This window comes from Macaca fascicularis, chromosome 5, assembly GCF_037993035.2.
Source record: "Macaca fascicularis isolate 582-1 chromosome 5, T2T-MFA8v1.1".
NCBI classification, from domain to species: Eukaryota; Metazoa; Chordata; class Mammalia; order Primates; family Cercopithecidae; genus Macaca; species Macaca fascicularis.
The window spans coordinates 110,676,000-110,699,171 of record NC_088379.1 but is presented as its reverse complement, the minus strand read 5'-3'; the positions used below and the strand labels follow the sequence as shown (position 1 = coordinate 110,699,171).

Below are 23,172 nucleotides of genomic sequence, written 5' to 3'. Positions count from 1 at the left end.
TTTACATCCCTATCTTGATGTCCTAGGGCCCCAAAGTGAGTATTGTTAGACTCCTTCTCACTTTCTACCCTGGAAAACATCTCCAGACATTGGATATTTTGTCTTCCGGAATAGTCTTCCTCACTATTCATCCTCCCTCTCCTCTTTTCCCACCCACAGGCTGACATTCTCAATGACCTGAAGTGTTAGATAGGAGCCAGCCCACAGGTAAAATTGGCAAAGCTCAAAGCAAGTAATATGGGGATGCCTGTGTGTAGGTAGGAGGGAGGCCAGAGAGTAAAAGCATGGAAAAACAGAGCTAGCATGCTTGGGTTAGTTTTGTAACTATTCTCTTCTCTCACCTGTCTGCTCCATTTGGTAGAAAAGAAGTGAGTTGTTCTAGATGGTGGTGAGAAACTTTGAGAAGCAGATAGCAGCAGTTTCCAAGGAAAATGAGGAACTCAAGAAGTTGTTGACTATGCGAAACAGCTAAACAGGGATGTAGCTGAACTCTTGAGCTGCCTCTCATCAGACCTACTGTGAATTTTTATGTGGTAGAAACAGGATTAAACCTCAGGCCAGGCTCCTGCCACACAAACAGGTCTTTTTCAACTGTTCATGAGAGTAGCTAGTGATATTTTCTTTTCTCCAGAAACTTACCCTGCTTAGCACAAGACAGCTAGGTAACAATCTACATTCTAAAGGTTGTCTACTTCGGTCCTCCAAAACTGCAGGCTTGATGACATTTCTTTATTGAGAGCAGGCTCAATTTTCCCTCCTCTTTTACCAACCAGAGAACCCAGGGGGCCAAATCTGTGGACTGTGGTGCCTTGTGGAAGCACTAGAGTTGCCTCAAGAAGGAAATATGAGTACTCAGAGACTCGGATGGTTCCCTGTGTGGGTAAGAGCTGGGACCAGTGCTTTTCTTATGAAACACACAGCCCTGGGAGCTAGAGGCTAGAAACCCTCCTCGCATGAACTCTACATCCTCACATGAACTCCCACTGGCCTGTCCTAGGCCAGGCAACAGAACCAGCATCAGCATCAAGGACCATGACCATGACAAGGAGCTCGTCCAGCTGCAGCAGGAGATATAGAAGGTTGGGACTTCATTGACTGGCAACAGTGGTGCTTCCAGGTGAGAGATATGAAGGGGCTTCTCTATGCTCAGGCTGTAAGGCAGGGACTTCAGTCACTGGGGACTGCTTTGTGCAGAGGCAGCTTAGTTCTAGAGGGATGCTATCAGCTCACCTCCAAGGTTCCTACTTCCTGGAGGCAGAGCAGAAGTTGAAGGAGGCCCCAACCCCTTTTGCCTATGGGCAAACACACTGTAAAGCAGAGAGAGCACCTTATTGCAGCTGCTATCCTTCTGGGCTAAGAGACAAGCAAAGAGGGGCTTACAACATGGTCTCTGGGATGCAGATGCCCCCAGTCCTCTGTGGCTCCTTTGATGTCTCCTCAGTGTCCACACTGAGCTGGAGTGGGATCTCTCTGGAGGGAGCAGCTACTGGGATCTCTTTCCACAACAATTCCCAAAGATTTTACATCCCTATCTTGATGCCCTAGGGCCCCGAAGTGAGTATTGTTAGACTCCTTCTCACTTTCTACCCTGGAAAACATCTCCAGACATTGGATATTTTGTCTTCCGGCTTAGTCCTTTTGACTGAAGCCCTCTTTTGATGTCTGTCTTGGTCCATCAATCTCTCTCAAAAGCTCTAGAAAGGGACCCTAATTCTTCATGCTCTGTTCCGTCTTCTATCTCCGGGCTCTGCTAAAGCTCAGGCAGGTGCCCTTGTGTCCCAGATGTTACCAGATTGGTGTATTGGTTTTAAGGGAGAATGAGTCATGGAAGAAAAGATGTTGGGAGTTTAGATTAAAAGGTGGTATGAAGTCTTTTTCCCTTCAAAAAATAAGATAAAATCTCTTATATTGGGCAAAGACTAAAAAATAATGGATAAAATTCATGGGCTCTCTTCATGACTCCACTAAAATCTTACTCTTATTCCCTTCCTTTTCTCAACTCCTTATCTTAATGGAGGTTTAGAGGAGAGAACTGATGTTCCACAGTAGAAAGGAGCCCTTGTGGAAATGGAGCGGTAAGGGCAGGATGAAGGACTCAGTTCAGTTAGGAACATGAGTTTAAGAGTCTCCAATAGCATCTGTAAGTTTTCACACTTGAAAACAGAGGTAGGCAGAGGGCGGGAGTGGGGAGTAAGTACCAGAGAAGAGTTTTCAGTAGGTGAGGAGACCAGCGCCAGCTTGGCTGGAATGGAATACTTCCTCCTTTACTTTCCTGGGGCTGTTCTGTGTCAGTTCAACCAGCTGCCTTTTTGTCTTCCCATGGGATAGGCTCTGTAATTGGAACTGCAACATTCTTTCTAATTCAGGTAGCTTCCTTCTTCCTCTGGTTCAGTCAGAACCTGCAAATCAGGCGTTTTTGTACTACTATTAGGTTTTTTCTTTTTTTTCTTTAAATCAAACAATACTTTCTCTCCACATGGGAGTTCTGCTGGATTGGCCTTGTTCTTGGTCTACTGTTCTTCCTGATACTTTCTCTCCTTGGAGTTAGCAAAGGGTGGATAAGCCCTAGACTTCACTTCCTCCCTTGCTGGTAGTATTTGTGAATAACACTGACAAACAATGTAAGCTCAATGTCCGAATTACTTAAAGAAGCGATAATTTGGTTTTGGTGCAGCCTGAAGAAGAGTGAGGGTGGGAGTCAGGGACACTCTGAACTCTCAGGGTGGTTCTTGGATGTTATCTAGATGGATAGCCGTTCCTGTAGGTGAACCATTCCCAAATGTGAGGATTAGTGTTTAGGTCTATCTAGCTTTCCTTATCAGCAAGGAAAAGAGAACTCAAGAGGAGGGACTGTTTTATTCATAAGAGTTTCAGCAGTCACCATGACCTCTATACTCTCCTTCCCAACCCTGCCCAGCTCTTTTATTTTTGTTGGTGTATCCTGAGTTTTGTCAGCATATAGTATATATTTCTTAACGATAGTATATCTTTTTTCTTTTAAAAACTAACACAAATATTTTGCAGAACTTTACAATAACTTTATAGTTAGTTATATATTTACACGATGGTGGGCATGATATTCTTGATTGACTACTTAATAATCATTTACTTCCCCTTTTTCCTGCTTTCAGGGATCATCTGTCCATCATAGAGCTTAAAAGTGACAAATACTTTCCTAGCTTGCCCTGTAGTTAGAGATCGCCATGTAACCTAAATCTGACCAATTGCATACAAGGATGGCTGGAAATTAACTTTGTCTTTACAGAAACTGTTGTACTAGTCCACTGAACCAAACTGACAATCACGTACTCCAGTCCTTGTGTGAAACTATATTAAAGCTCTCGTTTTCACAGCTAGTTTTGGACAAGTATTGTGTGACTTACCACCTGATGGTCTTTTATATCACGACTTGCCTACTTTTCAGCTCTATATTTTGCATTGTTGGTTGTTTGAAATATTTCAAGTACTTTTTTCAGGACGGTTGCAAGAGTGGTATGCAAGAATTTGAGGACATATATCTGAGACTGGTTAGCCCTTACATATGAGTTACTTCTTTCAGTATGGACATCTTGGTTCACATTTTCTCTAAGATTTCAATAAAAATTGTCTCATTATTTTCTGTCATCTAACATATTCATTGAGAAGCTCAAGACTAGCTTCATTTTTCTTCTTTGTCTCCCCCCACCCCCATATTTTACCATGATGTAACAATGTTGGCTACTTTTCCTTATTTTTCTTAGTATATCATGAGCTTTTTTTTTATCTGCTTAAATCTTTTCTCAGTTTAGGGCAATTTTCTTTTAATATCTTTGTACATTCTATATTTTGTTTTAAGCCATATATATTCAAAAACATTGATTAAATGAATACCAGTTTTTGATCTATAATCAGTATAGATAAGTGCCAGTTATTCATCTATAATTCAAATGTTTTTATTTTTATTTTTTATTTTTATTTTTGAATCAGAGTCTCACTCTGTCACCCAGGCTGGAGAGTAATGGCACAATCTGGGCTCACTGCAACCTCCACCTCCTGGGTTCAAGCAATTCTCCTGCCTCAGCCTCCCAAGTAGCTGGGATTACAGGCACCCACCACCACAACCGGCTAATTTTTGTATTTTTAGTAGAGATGGGGCTTCACCATACTGGAGATGCTGGTCTGTTGGTCAGGCTGGTCTCTAACTCCTGACCTTGTGATCCGCTCCCCTCAACCTCCCAAAGTGCAGGGATTGTAGGCGTTAGCCACTGTGCTTGGCCCTTAAATTTATTTTTAATTGATACATAATTGTACATATTATGCACATATTACATATTTAGCAGTCACCATGACTTCTATACTTTCCTTCCCACTGTTGCTCAGCTCTTTTATTTTTGTTGTTATATCCTGAGTTTTGTTCAGGATCTAGTATATATATATTTTATATATATATGTGTGTGTGTGTGTGTGTGTGTATATATATATAGAGAGAGAGAGAGTAAATGAACATACAAATGTTTTACAGAACTTTAAAATAACTTTAATTATATTATGTTTACATGATGGTGGGCATGACATTCTTGGATGGATATATAGTTAATTACATTATGTTTACATGATGGTGGGCATGACATTCTTGGATGGATATATAGTTAATTATATTATGTTTACATGATGGTGGGCATGACATTCTTGGATGGATATAAAGTGATATTTCAATACATGTATACGATGTGTAATGATTAATTCAGGGTAATTAGTGTATCCATCACCTCTTATTTTGTGTTGGGAACATTAAAAAATTCTGTCTTCTAGCTGTTTGTGTTTCTCAAATGTTTTATCTACTTTATTCACCCTTGTTCTATCTAGTTCTGAAAGATGATCTGCAGTTGGTTTTCTGTAATGGAATTTCATCTTTGCTGTTTCTGGTGCCATTGAAAATGCTACGATTGCTTTATTTGTTTTCTTTTTTGTTATTAGTGCTCTTTTCATCTCTGATCTTGTATATTGTCATTATCTCTTGTCTCATTAATTTGTTTTAATTTCCCTGTGGGTGATACAGATGATAGTTGAGTTCCCTGTGCTAGTTTGTAGGCTTCTCCTTATATGTTCATTACCGACTAGAATAGATCTGTACTTGCCTTCCGTTTCCTCTAAGTAGAAAGTACTTGCATGGCTATTGTTGGACTCTTCTTTTAGATCTTAAGATGTTTAGCTGAATAAATTCAGTTAAAGTGCCAGTCATTCAGTTAAATTGCCAGTCATATACCAGCCTCAGGGGGAGTAGGGAGGAAGATAAATATACCCACTAGAGAACTTGGTCCCAACAGTTTGTTTGGGTTTTGAAATTACTTTCTTAGAACCATATTTCTTTCTTTTTTCAGTTTTTAATTTTTGTGGTTACATATTGTGTGTATATATTTATGGGGTACATAAGATATTTTGATGCAGGCATGCAATGCATAATAATCACATCATAGAAAATAGGGTATCTATCCTCTCAAGCATTTATCCTTTGTGTTACAAACCATCCAATTGTATTCTTATTATCATTTAAACTGTACAATTTATTCATTATTGACTATAGTCACCATGTTAAGCGATCAAATACTTGGTCTTGTTCATTCTTTTAACTCTTTTTTTTGTACCCATTAACTGTCCCCACCTTCCTACCCCCCACCTCACTACTCTTCCCATCTCCTGGTAACCATCCTTTTACTTTCTATTTCCATGAATTCAAATGCTTTGATTTTCAGATCTCACAAATGAGTGAGAACATGAAGTGTTTATCTTTCTGTGTGTGGCTTATTTTACATAACATAATGATCTCCAGTTCCATCCATGTTGTTGCAAATGGCAGGATCTCATTCTTTTTTATGACTGAATAGTACTCCATTGTATATAAGTACCACATTTTCTTTATCCATTCATCTGTTGATAGACAGTTAAGTTGCTTTCAAATCTTAGCTATTATGAACAGTGCTGCAACAAGCATGGGGATGGAGATTTCTCTTTGATATACTGATTTCCTTTCTTTTAGGTATAAACCTAGCAGTGGGATTGCTGAATCATAGTTCTATTTTTAGTTTTTTGAGAAACCTTCAAATTGTATTTCACAGTGGTTATAATAATTTACATTCTCATCAACAGTATATGAGAGTTCCCTTTTCTTCACATCTTTGCCAGAGTTATTGCCTGTCTTTTGGATAAAAGCCATTTTAACTGGGGTGAGATGATAGCTCATTGTAGTTTTGATTTGCATTTCTCAATGATTATCCATGTTGATCACTTTTTCATATGCCTGTTTGCCATTTGTATGTCTTCTTTTGAGACATGTCTATTCAAATCTTTTGCCCATTTTTGATCAGGCTAGATTAATCATGTTAGATTTTAGTCAAGTTAATCAGGTTAGATTTTTAATTAGGTTAGACTTGCCCATTTTTAATCAAGTTAGAAAATTAGATTTTTTCTATGGAGTTGTTTGAGCTCCTTGTTATTAATCCCTTGTCAGGTGCATAGTTTGTAAATATTTTCTCCCATTCTGTGAGTTGTCTCTTCACTTTGATTGTATCCTTCACCGTGCAGAATATTTTTAACTTGATGTGATCCCATTGGTCCATTTTTGCTTTGATTACCTGTGCTTGTGGTGTATACTTAAATTTTTGCCCAGAGCCATGTCCTAGAGAGCTTCCCAAACGTTTTCCTGTAGTAGTTTCATAGTTGGAGGTCTTAGATTCAAGTGTCTCATCCATTTTGATTTGATTTTTGCATATGGCAAGAGACAGGGGTCTAGTTTCATTCTCATGTGTATGGATAACCAGTTTTTCCAGCATCATTTATTGAAGAGACTGTCTTTTTCCCGGTGTACATTCTTGGCACCTTTGTCCAAAATGAGTTCACTGTAGGTGTGTGGATTTGTTTTGGGGTTCTCTGTTCTGTTCCATTGTTCTATGTGACTGTTTTTATGCCAGTACCATGCCATTTTGGTTACAAGAGCTCTGTAGTATAATTTATTTATTTATTTATTTATTTTTTATTTATTTATTTATTTTTTTTGAGACGGAGTCTCGCTCTGTCACTCAGGCTGGAGTGCAGTGGCCGGATCTCAGCTCACTGAAAGCTCCGCCTCCCGGGTTTACACCATTCTCCTGCCTCAGCCTCCCGAGTAGCTGGGACTACAGGCGCCCACCACCTCGCCCGGCTAGTTTTTTGTATTTTTTTTTAGTAGAGATGGGGTTTCACCGTGTTAGCCAGGATGGTCTCGATCTCCTGACCTCGTGATCCACCCGTCTTGGCCTCCCAAAGTGCTGGGATTACAGGCTTGAGCCGCCGCGCCCGGCTGTATAATTTAAACCAGGTAATGTGATTCCTCCAGTTTTGTTCTTTTTGCTTAGGATAGCTGTGGTTTTTCTGGGTGTTCTGGTTCCATATAAACTTTAGGATTTTTTTTTTCTATTTTTGTGAATAATGTCGCTGGTATTTTGATAGGGATTGCATTGAATCTGTAGAATTCTTTGGATTGTTAGGACATTTTGACAGTATTGATTGTTCTGATCCATGAACACGGAATACTTTTCCATTTTGTTGTGTTCTCTTTGATTTCTTTCATGTTCTATAATTGTGATTATATTTGGTTAATTTCTAGGTATTTAATTTTATTTGTGCCTATTGTAAATGGGATTACCTTTATGATTTCTTTTTTAGATTGTTCATTGCTGGCATATAGAATTGCTACTGATATTTGTATGTTGATTTCATATTTTGCAACTTTATTGAATTTAATAGTTATAATAGTTTTTTTTTTTTTTTTTTTTGGTGCGGTCTTTATGTTTTCCCAAATATAAGATTGTATCATCTGCAAACAATGATGATTTGACTTCTTTCTTTCCAACCTGGATGCACTTTATTTCTTTCTCTTGTCTGGTTACTCTAGCTAGGACTTCCAGTGCTATGTTGAATAATAGTGATGAAAGTGAGCATACTTGTCATGTTCCAGATCTTAGAGAAAAGGCTTTCTATTTTTCTCCATTCAGTGTGATACTATTTATAGGTCTGTTATATATGGTTTTTATTATGTTGAGTTACTTTCCTTCTATACCCAGTTTTTTGAGGGTTTTTTTTTTAGCATGAAGGGATGTTGAATTTTATCAAAGCCTTTTCAGCATTAATTAAAATGCTCATATGGTTTTTGTTTTTTTATTCTGTTGATATGATGTATCATGATGATTTATTTATGTATGTGGAACCATCCTTGCATCTCTGGGATAAATCCCACTTGGTTGTAATGAATGATCTTTTCATTGTATTGTTGCAAATATTTTGTTGAGGATTTTTGCATCTATTTTCATCAGGGATATTGGCCTGTAGTTTTATTTTTTTATTTTTTTCCAATGTGTATTTATCTGGTTTTGCATCAGGGTAATACTGGCCTTGTAGAATAAGTTTGAAAGTATTCCCTTCTCACCTACTTTTTGGGAGAGTTTGAGTAGGATTGGTATTAATTTTTCTTTAAATGTTTGGTAGAATTCAGCAGTGAAGGCATTGGGACCTGGGCTTTTCTTTGCTAAGAGATTTTTTTTTTTTTAAGTCTTTTTTTTTTGTTGTTTAATTTTTTTTTTTGAAATGGAGTCTGGTTTTGTTGCCCAGGCTGGTGTGCAGTGGTGCCATCTTGGCTCACTGCAAGCTACACCTCCCAGGTTCACGCCATTCTCCTGCCTCAGCCTCCCGAGTAGCTGGGACTACAGGCTCCTGCCACCACGCCCGGCTAATTTTTTGTATTTTTAGTAGAGACAGGGTTTCACCATGTTAGCCAGGATGGTCTCAATCTCTTGACCTCATGATCTGCCCACCTTGGCCTCCCAATGTTAATAATTTTAAAAATTTTAAAAGGAGATTTATTATTATGGCTTCAATCTCATTACTTGTTATTGGTTCATTCTGTTTTTTTTTTTTAAATTTCTTCATGGTTTAATCTTGATAGGTTGTATGTGTCAAGGAATTTATCTATTTCTTCTAGATTTTCCAATTTATTGGCATATAGTTATTCATGGTAGCCACTAATGATCCTTGGAATTTCTATGGTATTGACTGAAATGTCTCCTTTTTCATCTCTGATTTTTGTTCACGTTGATTATCTGTTTTTTTCTTAGTCTGGCTAAAGGTTTGTCAATTTTATTTTTTAAAAAACTTGTGTTTCATTGATCTTTTGTATTTTCTTCATTTCAATTTTATTTATTTCTGCTCTGATCTTTATTATTTTCATTTTTATAACAATTTTATTATGATAATGTATTATAAAATTCACCCTTTTCAATTGTATAATTCAGTGATTTTTAGCATATTCACAATGTTGTACAACCATCACTACTATCTAGTTCAGAGTCATTGTCATCACCCTAAAAAGAAACTCCATACCCATTAGTAGTCACTCCTCCTTTCTACCTACCACTCCAGACCCTGAAAACCATTTACACTTCTTCTTTTTTAGTTTAATTTAATTTTAATTTTAAGTTCCAGGATACAAGTGCAGGACATGCAGGTTTGTTACATAGGTAAACATGTGCCATCATGGTTTGCTGCACCTATCAACCCATCACGTAGGTGTTAAGCCTCGTATGCATTAGCTATTTATCCTGATGTTCTCCTTCCCCGGACCCACACCTCTCTGTCACAGGCCCCAGTGTATATTGTTCCCCTCCCTGTGTCCATGTGTTTTCATTGTTCAGCTCCTGCTTGTAAGTTACAATGTGCGGTGTTTGGTTTTCTGTTCCTATGGTTAGTTTGCTGAGGATAATGACTTCCAGCTTCATCCATGTCCCTGCAAAGGACATTGATCCTTGTTATTTTCTTTTACTAATTTTGGGTTTAGTTTGCTTTTGCTTTTCAAGGTCTTTAAGATGTATTGTTAGGTTGTTATTTGAAGTTTTTCTTTGCTTTTAATGTAGTAGCTATAAACTTCCCTCTTAGTATTGCTTTTGCAATATCCTATAGGTTTTGGTATGTTGTGTTTCCATTATTATTTGTTTCAAAAAATTTATAAATTTTCTTCTTAATTTCTCCATTGACCCACTGCTTATTCAAGAGTGTAGTGTTCAATTCCCATGTGTTTCTAGAGTTTCCAAAATTCCTCATGTTATTAACTTCTGTTTTTTTTTTCCATTGTGGTCAAAGAAGATGCTGATGTTATATCAGGGTTTTTTCTTTTTTTTTTTTTTTTAATGCTTTTAAGACTTGTTTCATGACCTAATATATGGTCTATCTTTGAGAATGGTCCATGTGCTAAGAAAAAAAATGTGGATTCTGCAGTCGTTGGATGAAATGTTCTGTAAATCTCTATTAGGTCCATTTGATCTGTAATACAGATAATTCTGATGTTTCTTTGTTGATTTTCTCTCTGAAATTTCAGACCAATGCTGAAAGTTTGGTGTTGAAGTCTCTAGCTACTATCATATTAGGATCTCTTTCTCTCTTTAGTGCTAATAATATTTGCTTTATATATCTGAGTGTTCCACTGTTGGCTGCACATATATTTATAATTCTTACATCCTCTTGCTCAACTGACCCCTTTATCATTATATAGTGACCTTCTTTGTCTCTTCTTACAGATTTTGTCTTGAATTCTATTTTGTCTGATTTATGTATAGTGACTTCTGCTCTTTTTTGGTTTCCACTGACATGAAATACTATTTTTCCATCCTTTTATTTTCAGTCTATGTGTGTGTAAGTGAAGGTGTGATTCTTGTAGGCAACAGATCATTCAGTCTCGTCTTTTTATCCATTTAGTCACTCTATATCTTTTTATTGGAGGGTTTAGTTCATTTACATTCAAGTTATTAAGAACTTACTCTTGCCATTTTGTCATTTGTTTTCTTGTTTTGTGATCTTCTCTTCCTTCTTTTTTTTCTTCCTATCTTCCTCCCCTCTGAGGATATTCAGAAATGCTATCCAAGAGCCAAGGCCTGGAATAGGGGACCCCAAGAGTCTGCTTGGTGCTCTACCCCACTGTGGTCAAGCTAGTACCTAAGATGTAAGAAAAAGTTCTCTTTATGTTTTCCTCTGCTTTTCTCAAGCAGAAGGAGTGTCTCACTGTTGCCACCACACCAGATAATGTACGTGGGCACACCTGAATTCAGCATATCTAAGAGCCCAAGTACCATGGCATACTACCTGGGTATTGCTGCTGGTTATTCAGGGCCCAAAGGCACATTAGTTTGCAGGTGATGAAACCTTCCAGGACTGGGTCCTTGCCTTCAAGGCAGTGGGTTTCCTTCTGGCCCAGGGTGTGTCTAGAAATGTTGTCTTGGAGCTAGGCCCTGGAGTAGGGTCTCAACACTCTGCCCAGTGCCCTATCCTACTGTGGCTGAGCTGGTGTACAAGATGCAAAACAAAGTCCTTTTTACTCTTTACTCTTACATTAAGCAGAAGGAAGGTGTTACTTTCATTCCCACAAGCTGCACTGTTTGGGGCTGAGGGAAGGGTGGTGCAAGCAATCCTTAGCTGTCCTGGCTGGTGTCTCCCCAAGTCATGTGCCACGCTAATACAATAGCTCTGAGCCCAACCTAGCACCAGGAGTTGCCTAGGAATTGCAGTCCTTGGGCCTTAGACTGCCTTGCCAGTTTATCTAAAATCCTGGAACACTTTGGCCCACAGTGGTGAGACTTGCCAAGTAACTCAAGTTTTGACTGTTAGTATAGACAATTCCCCTCTGACTGGGTCTGGTCCACATGCTATCTCCATGTGCAGGCACTGGCTAAGCCCAGCACCACTTTACTCTCCACTGTGATAGTGCAGCATTGAGTTAAATATAAAGTCACCCTGTTGCTGCACTCTCCCTCCTCAAAGTACAAGGATTATCTCTCCATACCAAACAACTGGTGACAGGAAATGGGACATGTATGACCTCAGGGACTCAAGACTGTCTCTCCTACCCTCCTCAGAGGACACTTCACAAATTTGTGTGTCATCCTTGCAGAAGAGCCATTCTAATCTCTGTATCATTCCAATTTTAGTGTTATGTGCTACGCTAATATGTATTAGCACTCATATTTATTATAGTCCGGGTATATAATGTCACCAGGGCCAGTCCTACAATGTTAGTAGGAATGTAGAATGCTTTTATATTCTAGGAGAGTGTACTTCCAGTAGGGACCAGTTTGCCACATAAATTATAAGCCAGATCAGAAAACATTTTATTGTAGATTTTCCATTTGGTGTGGCCAGGATTCTTAATAACATAGCATAGCCCTTGTATATTCTGGTGATAGAATACCACGTTGAGTGGTGCAAACCTCATCTCTACCCCTGTTCCCTCTACTTTAGAGGTATGTGTGTGTTTTGTTGTTTTTCTTTCCCATATTCCTTTACTACTTTGGGGGAAGGAGTATCATGGGTATGTTCCTGATTAGTTCCTCCAAACTAATCTCATTTGCGTTATTCCTAAGTGAAAATCTCCTCAGGCTTTTACTATGCCTTGTCGAGGAGGCATCCACATGGTGTGAATTATCTGGTGGACTGATGTCTGTCTGTCTGTCTGTCTGTCTGTCTTTCTTTCTTTCTTTCTTTCTTTCTTTCTTTCTTTCTTTCTTTCTTTCTTTCTTTCTTTCTTTTGTCTTTCTTTTCTTTTCCTTCTTTTCTCTTTCCTTTCCTTTCCTTCCTTCCTTCCTTCCTTCCTTCCTTCCTTCCTTCCTTCCTTCCTTCCTTCCTTCCTTCCTTCCTTCCTTTCTGTCTTTCTGTCTTTCTGTCTTTCTTTCTGTCTTTCTTTCTTTCTGTCTTTCTTGTGTGTCTTTCTGTGTAGAAGAGCTGGAAAACAGAACATTAATTCCTTGAATCTCTAAGATAGGGGACTAAATGTGATTCACGTTCACTATACAAATGCACTTACATAAGGTTTGGAAGAAAGAAGTGAGGTTCAGGCCATTCTTCTGGTTCTGCTGGCAAATGCTATCCTGCATACCCAATTTGGTGGTTGTGTCCTGATCATGGGGTGGTGGCTGTCAAGTTTTGCAGGTAGGTTTTTTGATTATAGAGCAGCGATTTTATTCATAGCTTAGTGTGATTTTCAGTCATATCTGAAAACTCAGTTTGGCATTTGTTTATTCAGCTTCCTAATGACTGTAAAATAAGTTTCTGCTTAACTAGAATAGATACATTATTTACCACTGGACTTCAACCAATGTGAACTTTGTATAATTTTCTCTATTCTTATTTTTCCTCTGGGATTTGGCTTAGGAAATCTTAGGAAGTTTCTAGCAAGGATTTTGGATATCTGCTACCATACCACCATCATTTCTGGAGGTCTGTTTATAATCAATTTCAGGTAACGAAATTTCAGATATTTGTGTAATCAAAGCTTTGTTTTCCTTGCATTTTTGTTTTGGGAGTTTACTTTTAAGAAGATTGGTTTCTTGACGATTTTATAGACACCCTACCATTTTCAAAGACTTGTTGGTAATACAAATCCCAGTGATTTTACTATAAACCAGAAACTAGCTTCTTTATGAATCATTTTCTGTTGGTTGGTTTGTTGTTGTTGTTGTTTGTTTGTTTTATTGCTCTTTACCATCTTGCTTTCATGAAGCTCAGGGTAATGAAAGGGTCTGAAGTAAGCAGACTGATAAAGCTGACATGTACTTTCTCTGTTCTCTGTATTTGTATCTATTAGATCTTAACTGAGAATGTAAGAGAGGTAGGAGTAAATCTTCCTGTAGAATAACTAAGCTGATTGTGGAAGAAACTGTAGACTTTAGTGTTAAAAGAGGAAGTGACTGTGAGTGCTCTAGGTAGACAGAGCAATATTTGACAAATGCAGTGACCTGGATATGAGAATAAACATGGTGGCCTCTGCAAACTGTCGGCAAGTATTGGAGCCAGAGTGAGTGTGGTGGGTTAACACTGAAAAAAAGATTAGTGCATTCCTGGTGGCCAAATGAGAAAAAGATCAGGGCATTTTACTTCTCTAATCCTAATAGATCCCACAGTCCCGTGTAGCCCAGTTTCTTTATGGAGGGGGGCCTCTAAAAAAGCCGAGTCTGAGTAATCAAAAAATCATCAAGCAACTCTAATCTTAACTGTACTTTTCAAAAAATATAAAAATCATCACTTTCCTCTATCCAATTTCTGTTTTCTATTCCTCCTATTTTCTAACACCCAAAAACTACCTCTGTAAACTCTTAATCCTTCAGTATTTTCTTGACATCCAGCTCTCATCTTTTCCCTTCTCCCTCTCTTTCCTTTTCACTTATCTATCTCTTTATTAAGTTTACTTAATGTCTCCAAGTCTTTCTCATTCTCTGGTCATTTATTTGTCTAACCTCCTAATAACTACATCCTAAAAGATCCAGAATAGGTCTAGAGGTAGAACTTTCTTGAGAGAGCAGGAAAGAAAGACAGGAGCTCTGCATACTTTTATAAATGCAGTGGCCAAGTACACTTAGAAACTTGTACTTAATTCTGGATCTAGTTGCAGTCATGGGACGATTTTTAGCCAGGGAGTGATATAGTAAGATTTGCATGTTAGAATGTTTCCTTTTATGGAGTTGCAGAGAATAAACAAATAATTACTTCAGTTACATAAACATAGTAGTGCTGAGCATTTATTAAATTTACATATATAATGACTATCATAGGCAATAAGGAAACTTATAATTACAAGTAACTTTAAACAACTGAGCTAAATGTAAACAGATAATCAGGGTCGAAGAAAAAAGGTCTGCAAAAATGAGTGTTGTGATAGTTTCTTTTATTCAGCTCCAAACTTACCTCACAGTTGTTGTTGGAGCAGTGAGTAAACCAGCTTACTAATTTACAGCAATTGTGGTAGTCGACTTCAAAAGTGATTTCTTGGGAGTGTGTTTTGAGAAGTTGAGGATCAAACAATAAAATGTAAATTTAATGTTAGAGACTATAAGGACTGAGTATACTGCTTTCTAGAATGTAAGAGTCAGGAACATGAATAAATAGATTCCTAGAGCATAAATGGTTAATATGTCTATCAACTATGTGGTATCTGTTATTTTTCTCAGATTTGATAGATGCTACACTAATAGTATTTTAGTCTGGAAGAATTTTAAAGCAGATGTGTTTTATTCATTTTTGACATAGAAAACCAAATCTCTGTAGGGTGCCTGGGAAAGTCTGATTCTAAGTATCATGCTGTCTGGACATGCCTATGCCATAATATGCATTCTCACATAACCGGTTTGTGATGTGGTATGATCTTATGGTGACTAATTGAATTTTGAGAAAGTTTGCCAATGACAATGATTTTAGGGTATGTTGACCCTTTCTTTTCTGCAGGAGATTGAGACATCTTGATGCTCCTTCTGATTTGTAATGGGGGACTTAGTAAGATACAACATAAAGACATCCTCTAAGGGATGGCCCCTAGCCAACAGGTCTTGTGTGCATTACTTATGACATGTGGGAAGTATCTGTAGATAGTCAGCACATAGGCAATAGTTCTCTTTATTTTCTCTGCAAGAGACTAGCTATCAGGCACCAGACAATGTTCGTGTTGTCATCAGGTGTGATTGCCAGGATGAACATAAAACAACAAACATATCTAACCCACCAGTAGAGCTGCTTTTCCACTTTCCTTTCCCATTGGGTGTGGCTTTGTGATTCTACTAAGATCAAGAGAGAGGAAAAGAGAGTTTGGCAGTTTGGAAGAGCTGCATGGAAGACGTGATACTTGAAAGAAAGATAGTTAGGTTTAGTGAAGTAGGAAAATAATCAGGGCAAAAAGAGAAACAGGAACAAAAGTTGAGCTGTATGATAATGAGGTGCCCATGAGCAGAGGGAGTTCATGCTCAGTGAGGACAAGAAGATGCTCAACCAAATGAATCTAACTTGCTCTTTATTTAAAAGTCACTGGGGATACACAATCTACATAGTATCAAGTAAAGGATGGCCTGTTTAGCTTGTAAATGATGACAAAATTTAGTGATTCAGAAAACAATGACCTGTTTCACATTTATTCATTAGGCTGAATTTTGTGTTCTATTTTTATATTCAAACTCTATACCTGTTCCCCTTCTCACTGTACTACAATGCTGAAATGTATTTATTTTAATCTATAGGTTAACATTCAGAATCAACTAATCAGGAATTTCTTCAGTTTTATGCATGAAGGGTATGTTTCACAAGTATAAAAAGAAAAAATTTAAAAATGTTTGATATAAGAAAATATCTGGCTGTTTGGGTCCTTTCTTTTGAAAATGGGAGTATTCTAGAAACAATTTTACCTGTACCTTAGGATTGCAAATGGAAATCCTTGATATTTACATTTTAGTGTCTTTTTAATGCTTACTATGAATTCTACATCATCAGATATGTGGTGGCAAAGGTATAATTTTTCTGAAAAATTATATTTTTTAGCAAGAATATTTGCATGCAAAGCATCTTATTTTTTTCTGAATGTCATGCTTTTCCTGGAAACCATTAATTTTCTTTCAGTATTTTTCTATTTTCTACAGTCTGTTGATAGTGGTGGGAAACTTGAACTTGAAACACTGTTTAGCCATGTAGATCTTGAAATTAGTATGTCTTTCTCAATGAGGGAGAGCATTTGAATTGGTAATTAGTGTTGATTCAGGATAGAAATACTGAAGCAACATTTTGCTGTGCAATGACATAAAAATTTCAAAATGAAAATTATAAGAAGGTTGCCAAAAAAAAAGACGTCTTGAAGTTCAAACCCTCCAGAAAAATTTGCTAAAACTAGCAGTGATTTTCCACAGGTCTAGTAATGACTCTGAGTTAAGCTTTTAACTAAAAAAAAAAAAAAGCATTTTTTTTTTTAAATTTCACTGGCAAAGTTAAACAAAATCAACTATAAAGGAAACCAAATGAAAAAAATTAAACAATCTTTTAAAGTTCTACAGATGATCCTAATGTCCTGCCACGGTTGAGAAATCCTGCTTTGTTCTTGATGGATGACCTTTTCCTTGGCTCACTTAGCCTCAATTTCTGAAAGTAAAATATTTCTTAATTTCATATTAAGTCAATAGTACATACTCTTCACCTAGGAAACAGACATTCTTAGGTACTATAACCTTTATTATTCTATTCTTCTCTAGCAATTTTCTATGATTTACCCCACCCCTTTTGTAAATCATCATCTATTCTTTCTACTACCATCTCTTCCTAAATCTCTTCACTCTGTAACTTTATCATTTTGCAGCTATTATTTTTCTCACCTGAAATTGCTCTCCCCCTTTTTCTTACCACACTTTACTTTTGGCCTGTCTGTCTACTTGGATTGTTGGTTAAGCAACGCTGTTCCCTCACGATCTCACAGGCTGGTTCTGCCTAGTCATTCAAACCATTTGAGATGCTGTCTGAGATCATGAAAGCTTGGTCCTGCTTAGAAAAACTTCCATTCTATTCATCTGGCCAAACTCCTTTCTACATGTAAAATGCAGTATGAATTTTGCCTCCTGATGAAAAGTAGAAAAAGGTACCCATGGATCCTGAATTTTTGGCATGATAAAAACACCAGTTACTCACCGCGCATCAAATGAAGACCCACCCATCAAGGACACATTTCTAGAGATCATGGCTTTGTTTTGAAACCTTTTCAGTGATATCCCATGATGATTTTAGACATTTTCTGTGAAGACAAAAGAGTCATTTTGTAAATATCCCTTTGATATTTAAATAATCATATAAACTTTCTGAAAGCTTCTTGAAGGATGAACATTAAAGTTTAAGTGCTTGAAAACTGTATTATATTTTCTTCAGTGAATTTTGCGTAGGATTTGGTTCTATGGACTTTCCTTTCGCCATATCTAAGCCACTCTGACAATGAGTTGAAGGGAACTAACATCATGTAAAAACAAACAAAATCAATGTGTAAGCATAGGGCTGGGCCATTGGCTTAGCTGTAGCACCTGTGAGAAGGTCTTGAGGTTATTAATAGAGAACATCAGCAATCAGTTAAGAATAGGACTTGGATTTGAAAAAACACAATAGAAAATTAGCATCAATAAAGATGTAATACAAAAATGAAGCGGGCTATAGTTTTTTTTCCTTAGTTTTGGTTGAACTTCATTTAAAGTATCATTTTTACTTCTGCAGAGCATGAGTTTAGAAAAAGACATAGACATCTCAGGAATTCAGTGGGGAGAAACCAGGGGGTAAGGAGATCTGCGTGAGGAATAGTTAAACGAATGAGGCATTGGCCTGCAAAAGAGTGAACTAACTGGAGCATCCAGTCACCATTTTCAAATACTTGAGAGGCTCTTATGTGAAAGGTACACACAACTTGTTCTGTAAATACTAGTGAGGGAGAGGCTTGGGACACAGGGTATGTTTATAAGGATGCAGAACTCCCAAATTCATGATATAAAATTTTTGATTTTTGAGAAAACTTATTTCTGATATTCTAGGATTTATAACACTTTCCTACATGTTAATTTCTTAGTGGGTTGTCTCTTCCATTTAATTTATAATTTAATAAGTTGACCTAATTTATTCTATAGAACAAGTTCCATAATATTATATTATTGACCTTTTCTTGGACTTAAGTTTCCTCATCTTATTACATACTATTCCCTATGTAAATGTAATCATTGTCCAGCAGAACAAAAAAAAAGTGTTAAATATTTTACATGTACTGAGTTTAAGGGGGTGGAAAGAATGATTTTAACTCAGGTAAGTTGTTTAGGGAAGGCAGGAGAATGACTAGGTTCATTGATTTTCCAATATCATAACTTTATCTGTACATATGATAATTTTAATGGATTATATCTACCTATCCAAATTCACAGCTGAGAAAATATTTCAGATTAATATCAGATATTATTCAGGGCAATTGGACAAAAGCACAGTTATTCTTCTTGATGAAAAAAATGAATTTAAGGGGGCCTCTTCTCTTGGAAGCTTATTCGTTTTCTATTCAGTGTGAATTAATCAGAATAAAGCTTTAAAAAACCTGAAAACAATGTTTAAACTCTTTTAAAATATATATTTGATTTTTAAAACTTCACAAATGGGTACATATTTTCAATTTTTAATTTTTTTTTTTGAGATGGAGTTTCGCTCTTTTGCCCAGGCTGGAGTGCAGTGGCGGGATCTTGACTCACTGCAAACTCTGCCCCCTGGGTTCAAGTGATTCTCCTGCCCCAGCCTTCTGACTACCTGGGATTATAGGCACCTACCACCACGCCTAGCTAATTTTTGTATTTTTAGTAGAGACGAGGTTTTGCCATGTTGCCCAGGCTGGTCTCAAACTCATGACCTCAGGTGATCCACCTGCCTCGGCCTCCAAAATACTGGGATTACAGGTGTGAGCAACCTCACATGGCCTATTTTTTTTTTTTAACATTTATTTTAAGTTCAGGGGTACATGTGCAGGTTTGTTATGTAGGTAAACTTGTACTTTTAACTTTGAGGAACTCCATACTGTTTTCCATAATGGCTATACTAATTTACATTCCCACCAACAGTGTACAGAGTTTCCTCTTCTACTGACATCCTGCATGGTCTGTATTCTTTGAATAGAGACCAGGGAACAGGAACTAGTCTGCAGTGAGCAGGGTGTGAGGCCAAGGCACAAATCACGTGTGTGTTTATATCTATATAACAAGAAAATATGCCACAGGCGGTTTTAGCTTGTCTAGTCTCTTTCTTTACACTTGAAAAACCAGTCCTAGAGTACTTTGGGGAAGAAGCCCAGAGTGGCAATTAATGTTATTCACCCTCCTCCCACTCTGTAAATATGGGTTTTTCCCATGGTTTAGCAGAGGCTGTTTATTATTTTATTCCTGTACTTTCTCCCTCACTGATCTGCTGCACTCCTATGTCCCCATGAATGTGCACAGCCATGTGTTAGTCCAGTAATTGCCGTGCCTTTGAAGCATCTTTTCTTCTCCTCCCTAAATTAAATCTGTCAATTGTGAACCAGTAAACCAGTTTTCTCAAGAATTTCCAGTGGTTTCTTATAAAATTAGGCCACCAGTACTTTCACTCTTTATCAATCAAAAGGAGGAAATTCAAGCGAAGTCAAGGTGCATGTGTTAGTGAAAACTGAACTTGGGGTTGGACGTCAGGTTCTTGTTTCAGCTCTGCCTTGAACAAGCTGTGTGGTGTTGTGCAACTTAGTTTCCTTATTACTAGCATGGAGGGGTGGGACTAGAAGACGTCTAGTTTCCTCTCAGCTCAATGAAAGCAAAGAATGCTTTCTTCTTAAGTTTTATTAGTGTTTCCTAGTATTTCTTTAACCTTCTATGGATCCACTGCCTGATACACTGGGAGGAAGTACACAAATAGATTTAAAAGTTTCACTTATAAGGCAGGTAATTAGATTTTATCCAATTGCTTACAGCATGCTGGGTATTGAGGGGAAAGTTAACTAGTTTTATCAGCCCCTGGTTTGAGTAAGTAGTAGTCAGTGTCTTGAGGAGTTGGGACTAGAAGAAAGAGAGGAGACTTGTTAAAAAAATAAAGGTGGGGCTGCTGTGTACCTAAGCAAGGACATCAACCTTCAGTTATCAAATAATCATAATTCACAGAATGGCTTTGAGAAAATCTAAACATAATAATTAAAAATTTCAAGCTGAGATTTGAAGAAATCTGGCAATGTATCCTGTCTCAGGAAGATTTTATATTTCCATTTTAGCACTTGAAACTCCAGCTCCTGCTGAATGCTTCTGGTTTTAGAGAGTTCACAATATTGTAAGTCCAACTGTTTTGCTTCCAGTGTTGATATTCTTTACATGGGTACTGTGTTTTCCAGAGAGTGGAAAAGCAATTTGATTATATGCAATACTCACGTGTGTATGATGGGAAAAGATAGTCACTCTATTTTCTTTTTTTAGAGGAAGATTAACATTCAACTAAAAGATACTCTGGATGGTCATTCTACTTGTGCATCTGACAGGTAAGAAACAGACTATGAGATTACAATATATTACTACTAAATATTTCTCTTATTTTCAGCCTTGAAATGAGCTATTTTATGATAAGCCCTTGTCTCCAGGAACCTGGAAGTTTCAAGAGCTCTAAAACAATCATTCATAGCAGACTTCTTTACCATGAGGCTATTCCTGTGTTCATGTTAAGACCACATATCATTTTCTGAGGAACATGGCTCAAAAGAATTAATTTCAAGAATAAGTAACACTGTCTAACATTCTGGCTGTAGAAGTGTTTTCTCTTCCTATATCATGTTTTCCACTTGCAAGGAAAATTTTTAATGAAAAACACTTTGGCAGCAAAAAGAACAAAGCTGGAGGCATTGTACTACTTGCCTTCAAAATAGTATAGTAATCGAAACAGCATGGTACTGGCATAAAAACAGACACGTGAACCAATGGAACAGAGTAGAGAGCCCAGAAATAAATCCACATATATATGGCCATTTGATTTTTGACAAAGATGCCAAGAAAACGCAGTGGGAAAAGGACAGTCTCTTCAGTAGATAGTGTTGATAAAACTGTATAGCTATATGCAGAATAAAAATGGTCCCTTATCTCACTGTACACAAAAATCAACTCAAAATGGATTAAAGATTTAGATGTAAGATTTGAACATGTAATAATACTAGCAGAACATATAGGGGAAAACTCTGTGACATTGGCCTGGGTAATGATTTCTTAAATATGACCCAAAAGCATAGGCAAGGAAAGCAATAATAGACAAATGGGATTATACCAAACTAAAAAGCTTCTGCATAGCTAAGGAAACAACAGAGGGAAGAGAAAATGAAATAGGAGAACATATTTGCAAGTAATACATTTTATAAGGGATTAATATCCAGAATATGTAAGGAACTCAAATCAAAAAGCATAAAAACATTGCATAAAAACAAATTACCTAATTAATAAGTAGAGGACCTGACTAGACACTTCTCAAGAGAAGACATACAGATGGCCAAAAGGTATATGAAAAATATTCAGTATCACTAATCATCAGGGAAATGCAAATTAAAACCACAATAAGCTATCACCTCACATCTGCTAGAATGGCTATTACCAAAAAGACAAAAGATAGTTGTTGGTGAAGATATGGAGAGATAGGAAACTTTGTACATTGTTGGTGGGAATGTAAATTAGTATAGCCATTATGGAAAACAGTATGGAGGTTCCTCAAGTTTAAAAATAGAGGAGGAGGTTTAAAATGGCTGACTAGAAGGATTTCATGCCTGCCTCCTCCACTTAGAAGAACCAGAATAATGCACAGACAGTCATAATTTGAGTATACTATCCAAGAGAGAATGCTGGAATGCAACAGGGAAAGGACAGGAAACATGAAAAGCAGGAAAGAGGAAGGAAAAGTGGCAGCCTGCCTGGCTGGAATTGGCTGGGAGCCAGAAGTGACTTTGCAACCTGGGGAATGGGTGAGAGAGAGATTTTCAGTGGCCTACATCCCTACCATGGAATCCGGCAATTCTGGCCATAGGAGAACCCCTTGACCCACCCAAATCCTGAGACTAACATATGGAGCTTCTGGAAGATGATGGGACAGAACTGCTTCAGGGAGGGGGCTCACACTGGTCCCATACCCTTTCTGAGACCCAAGCTGCTACAGTTAAGATTCCATTTCCAAACCTAGCAAACTGCATGCTGTCCTGGAGCTCAGTGGTACCAGGACTGAGGAATTATGGAAACTTGGGCTGCCACTGCTAGGACAGTGGAGCAAGCTGAGCGCACTCCTGCAGTCAGCCAGGGCTAAGAAGCAAGTGAGGCATGAGCTGCAGTGGCCAATTTTAGGAAGCAAGTGATGCTGGGATCTGAGATGGAGATGCAAGTGAGGTGAAAGCTGCTGCTAGAACTTGGTCACAAGCTGGGTGGGTGCTCTTGCAGCCAAGGTGGGGTGCAATCTACATGTGCCAACTGCAGCCACCAAGGCATGGGGGACAATCCCTGCTAGGTCTGGGGTGTGAAAGGAATGTGCATTCCCTACTTGCCAGCCCAGTCTGTGGGCATTAAGGATGGCTTCACACTCTCCAAAGATAAGACATCAGCACAGCTGCTATGGCCCCTCATGCAAGCTCTCTGCCTGGGACCTGAGGGTTGCCATGTCTTCACCAGCTGCAGCTGGTAGCTGTTCTCACAGTTGGAGAGCTTAAGCACAAGACCGCTTGGCCCAGCTTTGCTCCCCCTCAAAGACGGAGCACATAGATCTTCAAATCAATTCACCATGACAGTCACCTGAGCACTCCTGCTGAGATCCTGAGTTTGGGCCTAACCTCCTGGC

General features: G+C 37.9%; 1 long non-coding RNA gene and 1 other non-coding gene across 5 annotated transcripts in view; both read right to left on the bottom strand.

Annotated features, from left to right (window-relative positions):
- The window catches only part of LOC102122308 (uncharacterized), an 86,864-nt gene that overhangs the window by 3,273 nt on the left and 60,419 nt on the right, over positions 1–23,172 (bottom strand). For 2 of the 4 annotated variants that reach the window (XR_010586940.1, XR_012434986.1), the window contains exons 2-3: positions 17,482–17,584; positions 2,199–2,399 (exon numbers count right to left, since the gene is read on the bottom strand). This is a non-coding gene — a long non-coding RNA (uncharacterized lncRNA). Of the gene's footprint in view, positions 1–2,198; positions 2,400–12,692; positions 12,775–17,481; positions 17,585–23,172 lie in introns of those variants that run through there. The other 2 variants (XR_012434988.1, XR_012434987.1) reach the window with 2 other exon arrangements.
- On the bottom strand, positions 11,905–12,015 carry LOC123573760 (U6 spliceosomal RNA). Its single transcript, XR_006698494.1, has one exon. It is a non-coding gene; the product is annotated as a U6 spliceosomal RNA (small nuclear RNA).